Source organism: Apium graveolens, chromosome 4 (assembly GCF_009905375.1).
Source record: "Apium graveolens cultivar Ventura chromosome 4, ASM990537v1, whole genome shotgun sequence".
NCBI lineage: Eukaryota > Viridiplantae > Streptophyta > Magnoliopsida > Apiales > Apiaceae > Apium > Apium graveolens.
This window is the reverse complement of record NC_133650.1, coordinates 24963759-24972061: the sequence shown is the minus strand read 5'-3', so window position 1 is coordinate 24972061 and position 8303 is coordinate 24963759.

Sequence of the window (8303 nt, the reverse complement as noted above, 5' to 3'; positions counted from 1 at the left end):
CGACATCCATATCCTGGATCGCATCCTTCACCGACATGTCAAAAACTCTAGCCCTCGGAGTCTCATTCACTATTGGGGTAGATCCCATAATCCTTAATGCATTACTGACTGGGGCTGGTGTCTTACAATCCCTGGCCATATGTCCTGGCTTTCCATATTTGAAGCATATAAATCCAATGGCTGGAACCTTCACTACTGGATTTCAGATAGGTTGATCCTTATTTGCTGGCTCTCTTGCTGGCTGATTTCGGCACTCCCTCGAGTAGTGCCCTTTCTGGTTGCATTTAAAATATACCATATTCAACTTGTTACAAACTCCTCCATGCTTCTTTCCACATACTTGACAATCTGGAAAAGTTAATCTCAACTGATTCGGCTGATTCACATTAGCTGGACGATTGCCCTGGCCTCCATCTCCGGCATTTTGTCTCCTGAAATTAAAATTTCTCCCTGGCTGAAACTTGCCCTTCTTAAAATTTGGAAACTTCCCTGTTTGTGACTGACCCTCACTTCCCTCAACTTTCCTTTTCTTACTTTCCTTATCTTTCTGGAACATCTCACTCTCTGTCTCTGCGATCATAGCCTTCTGTACAACCCCGGCATAGGTATCCAATTCAAAAATAGCTACCTTCCATCTGATCCATGGCTTCAAGCCTTGCTGGAATCTCTTAGCTTTCTTTCTATCAGTATCAACATACGATGGCACATACCTTGACAATTCCTCAAACTTCCCCTCATAATCTGTTACCGACATGTTCCCTTGCTTTAATTCTAAAAACTTCAGCTCCATTTGATCCTGAACAAACTGAGGAAAATACTTTTCTAAAAACAATTCCTTAAACCTTTCCCAAGTAATAACATCTGTGTTTTCCAATGTCTTCACCATCTCCCACCAATAGGTGGCCTCATTCTTCAGATAGTAACTTGCAAATTCAACCTTCTGCTCCTCTTTCAGTTTTACCAAGGCAAATGCCTTCTCTATTTCCTTTAACCACATATTTGCTTCAATTGGCTCTAAGGAACCCTTGAATTCTGGTGGGTTTACTGCCTGAAAAGTTTTGAAAGTTACCTGGGGATTGGTCTGTCTCTGCTGTTGTTGTGTCAGGTGAACTGTTTGTTGGGCCAAGATTTGAAGAATCTGGGATATTGCTGGGTCCATGGGTCCTGGGTTCACATTCTGGTTTGTATCATCTTGGTTGTTATTGTTGTTGTTGGTTTCTTCATTCTGGGTGTTGGTACGGGTATTTCTTCTGGGAGGCATTTTCTGTAAAGAATCAATCAATTTATTTAGCTTTTGAATCAAATCTTTGTATAAAAGAAAAGTTTTGTAAAATAGGAATATCTCTTTATGAAAACAGTTGTAACTAAATAGATTGCATGCTTCTTTACAGAATATAAACAGTTATGGAAAACAGGGTACATGGTATCACAGGGTATACTGGTGTAATAAATAAGGTAAAGTAAAACAGGTGTAATAAAGTAAATGACAGTGTTGGAAAGGAAAAAGGTACTGATATATAGATCAAAAGTTTTAGGTAGTACAAGCGTAAAGACGCTTCGAAAGTAAAAACGAAAAGGGTACAACAACCTACTCACTAGTCAGCATCGCTAGTCTATAAATACAACTCAAAAGTCTACTGATACACAATACACACTACTGTACATACTACATAATCATAACAACACTGCTCAGCATCTCCATCTCTGAATCTCTGGCTCATGGCCAATCTGTACCTCCTATCTCCTTAAGCTCCTCTAGAACCCACTTAGCCCACTCCACTAGGAAATCAGGGGTGATGTCCTCATGTGTAGCCTCAGCAATCCTCACAGCAGATGCTCTACGAAATGCCTGGAGCCTCTCCCTAAGTCGCCTCTCACCACTCCCCATCTCTCTGGTACGCATGATATGCAATAACTCCTGGATCTGACCCTGAAGAAATCGCTGCTCCATAAGGCAAGCCTCAAACTGATGATATGGGACAGGATAGGAAGAGAACTGGAAAGGTACTCCTGTGACTGAATAACTAGTAAAGCCTGAATTAGCAGGTGGGGGTCCTCTAACAGGTGGCCTCATGCCTGGAGGTGGAATGGCCTGCAATGGTACGGGCTGCAACACCAGTGGAGGTAGAATAGCCAATGCTGGTGGAATAACAGGACGTGGATTCGATGCTGGTGGTCCAACTGAAGGCTCTGAGTGATCAGCTGATACGGAAATAAAAGAGTCGGCCATCTCTGCTATCTGAAATCATATCGTAATATAAGAATCTCATACCACGACGCAAACTATACTAATACCGGTTATACCATAACACTCAACCTCTCGACGTTCTATCATCCTATCCCTTATTTCTAATCCTATCCCTCTACCCATTCCCGTCAACCTAGGCTTGTGTCAGTGACTTATAACCTGTAGCTCTGATACCAAACCTGTGGCGCCCTCCAAACCCGGGTCAGAAGTTTGGGGTCCACACACACACCTTAATTATAACCTGCTTATAACAATAATAAAGATAATAATAATATGCAATGACCCTATTTACCAACTACCACGGATCGCATCAAATTAAAGTATGCACACAAGCCAAACACACTAATATATTACAAACCGTTCAAATCCCAACTATTTCAAACTCAAACTGAGTATTAAACATTATTACAAACTTTTACAAACTTAAATTATACCAAAAGAAGCCTACTAGCTCAACTTTCTCAACCTGAACCCCTAGCTCTCGTACTGGACTGGGGATCCTCGCTACCAACTGGTTCCTTTTAAACTGGAAAAAATATAAACAACATCGCACAAATGAGCTAACTAGCTCAGCAAGTCACAATGACAAAACTGAGAATAATGATCATCAGGTGGACATGATTATGATATCAAGTGAACAATGGATTATGATTTAGAATTGGATATTATACTTTTAATTTAAAAACCAAGGTTAGGCTGCTGATCAGTCACGCTCCGAGCAAGGCACACAATATTGCTCTAACTACTGGATCCAAGGCACACATTGGCCTAACTTGACCATTATATGGTCTGACCACGAATCTGGTCCACAATTTTATAAAAAACAATCCAATTCTAACATAATAACAGAATATGCAATAATAAACAATAACCGAAATCATTAACAACAATAAATGTTTAACAATGAAAGGGTTTCAATCCTTGTAAGGATCAATAATGCAATTTAAAAGCTTGGATGCTGGGTAATGAAAGAATTGGATAACAAAGGAATCAACATTTCAGGGTTTCAAAGATTTGGGCTTTCAATGCATAGGATACAATGATTGAATGTACAAGTAATTCAGTTCAGTGTTTGGGATTTTGTTTGCATGTATTTGTGGAGTAGTATCGTATACTTGAGGTTCGTGTTTGGGTATACAACAATCAATGGTCTATAAAGAATAAGGTTCATGGCTCAAGAACAATAACTGGAATCAGAGTTTAGGTTTCAGTGCTTCAAAGCACTTGCAATATCAACAAGACTATCACGTATTACAATATTTCGAGAAAGTTCGGAATACTTGCTTGATATTAGCTTACTACACTGCACTCGCTTCCAATCACAAACGTCTTACTCCTCAACTATCTGTTTCCCTTTCCTACGTCTTGCCTCTTCTGCTCACATATCATAAGCATCTATCAATAATTTACTCATGGAATTCTATTCAACACATACTTCTATCTACCCTTCGTTTTACCCAAATCCGATTAACGGATTGAAAGTTATGCAATAATCAAGTAAACACAGAATATATAGACCGATAGTCAATTAACAAGTCACATATAGCATATAATACATCACATAATCAATGATATATCATTTATAAAGAAGTCTCGGGTCATAAATAGGCTTTCTGATATTTAAAATGATTTTTAAAACATTTTTCGGAATTAAAACGGGTCATTGGATCAATTTCGGGTTAATAAACAGGGTTCGGTTGGCCAATTCTGGCTCCGAAATAATTTTAGAATAATTATCGAGCCTTGGAAATAATTTAGAATAATATTTTGAAGCTTGAAACTATTTTTTAGAATTTTTAAATCATTTTTAAAAAATTAAATCTAATTAAATAATTAATTAAAATCAATTAATAATTAATTAAATCAATTAATCAATTAATTTTTGAATCAATTGACCAATTAATCAATTAGAAATTAACTGAAATTAATTAACTAATTAATTTAGATTTATTTGTGAATTAAAAATAATTTTCAGAATTAAAATAATAATTTTTTTAAATTTTCAGAAATTAAAAACGAATTTTTATAATAAAAATAAATAGGAAATATGATTTTTAAACATTTTTAAAACAGAAATCCAATTTTTTCAAAGTCTGGAAACTACAAGGACCAAACTGCATCGTTTTCAAAACTATAGGTACTAAACTGTAATTTTCCACGGGGTCGCCGGAAAATAGTCGGGGATGGCCGGAGAACACGTTCCCGGCGTCATCACCCCACCAATACCTCCATATCACATCTTTACTTTATCAGGAACACAACCAAGCCAAAAAATCGTTCATGAAACTTATACGACTAGATTGCAAATTTCACAGAGAACACAACCCACTATAACACAACATCAATCTATCACAGAATAAGAAACCCCCAAATTTCGATTAAGAACATTCATACGGGTTATAAACCCTAATTTTGAAATTCGAAAATCAAACTCAAATTTGAACATGTTATTGAACTCCAAATCAGACGTATGACATGTGAAAATCATCAGGAAAACAAGCTCTACAACATTCAATCATCAAATCATACAAACAATCATCCGAACAAAAATTCATATTTTTAATAAAATAAATTTGAAAATAAATAAATTTTTAGAAAAATAACCTTGATTTCTGCAGGTGTATGGATTACAGATTCTGATAGAGCTTCTCAAGACCTTCAAATCTAGTACTCGAGCTTTTCAAACAAAGATCAATAACACCTTCAAAAGTTGGTTTGATTCTTGAAACAGTTTATGAATATAGGATTTTTCTCTGTAAAATTATATATTTATCTGTCTGCAAATGATTTTGATACGAAATAAAATACGGAAAAAGGCTATTTATATTTACGGAAAATTAGTATCCCGTTGGATCATTCCGGATATAAAACGGTACGTTTATTTGTAAAAACTGATCCAAACGGTATCGGTTTTCGGGATAATTATCCAAATCAGTACAATTTGTACTGCGGTCTTGGTCTCAGCGCCTGGTTACACGTATTACGAAGTGATAATTGTGATAGTTTAATAAAAAGCTCCCGTTTATCGAAAATACGGGTTTTATTGATTTACCGAAACGAATATTATATCGAAAATGTTGCGCCGGGACCCGCGCAGGACAAACCGTACGCCGGATCGAAAAAGTCGAAACATGGAATATGCTCGGAATATTATAATTAGGTTAGGAAGGAGTTCTCAAAAGAGTTTCGGGTTCCAAAAACATAACAACGGTTGACGTCGGTTGGTTCCCGTTTTTATAAAATAGATTTTAATTACCCGGAAAAAGATTTTAGAAATTTCAGATGTTTCTTATAAATCGATAAACCAACATAAAAATAATTAGGAAGATATGACAATTATCTATATTTTATTTTGGACATATAAAAATTAAAATACTCAATTAATATTATTTTTGAATAACCAAGTACATATAACACTTTAACAATTAACTCACAGAATAGATACTGAACACACATAATAATTATATAATAGCAAAAATAATTACACGATATATCCCGGATATTACAATTACTTTCTAAAGCATGAAGTTCTAATTTTATGACATTAAGCTAATTAGCATTTTTAGATGCTTGCTAATAGCTATGAGGGGGTAACAGTGGATGTAGAAGCACACATAAATTTCTGATATGATGTATTAAAATTTACATAAGTCGTATAATTTGACAAGGGATAAGCACAAGATGTGTTACCTGAGAAATGAATGATTGTGGATAAGGTAATAGATGGTAATCAGTAAAGTCGTTGTATTTAGTTTGAATTTGCTTTGTTTCGAAAGGTCTAGAAGTGAGAATCATAGTAGCAGAAGTGACCGAGGTTTCTAAAGGAATAGTAGTTTCAGGAAATGTTGAGTTTTCCAAAGGAGTAGAGATATCAGAAAATGCTGAGGTTTCCAAGGAAATAGGATCACTATTAGGAATATGTGGTAGTCTTGAAGATAATTCACTAAAACACCTTAAGTAGATTTATTTCATTGTCTTTTGTAGCCTTCAACGGATAACCACAGTTATCTAACCGTTGAAGGAGTAGCTTATAATAATAAGTATGTAGCACATCTATACACTAGAATAGCTGGGGGATTTGGTAGCTTTAGTTTGTTTTTAAGTCATGTTGACTACTAGAAAGATATTCAAAATAGGTGGGCTAATTATAGATATAAAGTGTCTTGTAATTTTGTATAAGTGAAAGAGTATCAACTGCTATGGAAACAACTTCAACTGCTAATCTACAAAGCTTCAACGGATGATTCTACAAGCTTCAATGGATGTTAGGTCACACACACACTGTAGAGGGGGTGAATACAGTGTATAGTACACTCAAATCGAACTTTAAAAACTTAAGTAACAGAAAACAAACTTTATTGAAACAATAAACTCTGTTACAGTATGGAACTGTTACCTCTCAGTGATGAACAAATATCACGAGAGCTGCTAGGGTTACAATGAATAATCTTCTCTAATAATGATAACACTTATAGTGTAAACCCTATGTCTGTATTTATATACTACACAGTTACAAGATAATCGCTAATTGATATGGAATATAATTCTGCTTCCTAAAATATATCAATCAGATATCTTTTCTTCCAAGTATTCCATTCTTTACGGAATTCCTTCTTCATGCATATCTCTTCTTATGTTTATCTTGATCTTCTTTCCTTTAATCAGCTATTGTCCTTATCTGATTGTCCTTTGTTAGGGCGAAAACACGCACTAATATTCACGCAAGTATACGCGTTCGCAAGTAATATAGAATACTTTCTAGTTCGTTCCCTCAGAGACTCAGACTAAATTATTGTCTAATTAAACTCACTCACCAATGTATGATTACTTCTCAATGTTAAGATACTAACACTTAAAATTGTTGATTAAATATTAACTATAATTAACTACTTAATTAATCACTTAACTAACACTTCAATTTATCAATAATAAAATACTCATGAGATCACAACTTCATTATTACTTCCTTCTATAGCCATTGTTATTACCTTTAGCATGTGACAGTGATGATATTAATCGAATAACACGAAACTGATAAAAGCCAACTTTCATTGTACTAATACCATTCTACCAAGCATCCACAATTAAGATAGAAGTTGAATAGTCATCAATTATGTTGAGTTCCCATATGTCTACAGAAATTGACAACACAACGATTTAAGCACAAGTTATTCCTTTTGATTACATAGGGCAAATAAAACTGTTAGAGTTACCCACTAATCATGCACAACGTACATGAACCTATGCTAGCATGGCAAGTTCTAAATCTCAAGATCCACCGTCACTTCACAAGAGATTAACACCCTATCTTATATGTTCGCGACGCACATAAGACGAATACGCACAACCAATACGAGATATCATGCAATCATCACACACTAAAGTATTAAACAATTAACTAAAGAATTCCATAATAAATCCGTTGCAACCCCATGATCACGATTAGCCCATAATAGCACTTATCGTTATCATGGGTTCATATGAAATCATGATAAACAAATACAAGAAAATAATAACTAAACTTATTATAATAAAACAGAGTACGTCACAAGAGTAAATAAGTTCAAAGCAAGAAAACTAGCATCCAACGTTACAACGAAACAAGAATCACAAGAAGATATGCTTCCTCTTCGTTGCGGTGTGCTAAATCGGTCTTCTTCCTTATCTCCTTCGCTCCTTGCGTAAAAAGACAATCTTCTTCAATCCACACTTGTGAAAACGTCTCAAATCTACTTATATAATAGTCCCATAAAACTCAGATTACATAGAAGTGGAAACCAAACAGAAGTAAAAGTCCTCAAATAATTTGTCTTTTTTCCCGACCCTGCGCGGCCGCTCTGCATAGCTGAGCGGGCGCTCAGCTTGCTGCGCGGCCGCTCAGCAATGCTGAGCGGGCGCTCAGACCTCTACTGGAAAAATTCTGATTTCGCTCCGTTTCTTCGCCGTAATCTGCCCGTTTCTTTCCTCTCGCAATGGTGAACACATGCCAAGGCTTATTTGTTAGGAATGTATGTGCATTAGTTTGATGATATGTTTAACAAAATACTTAAGTAGA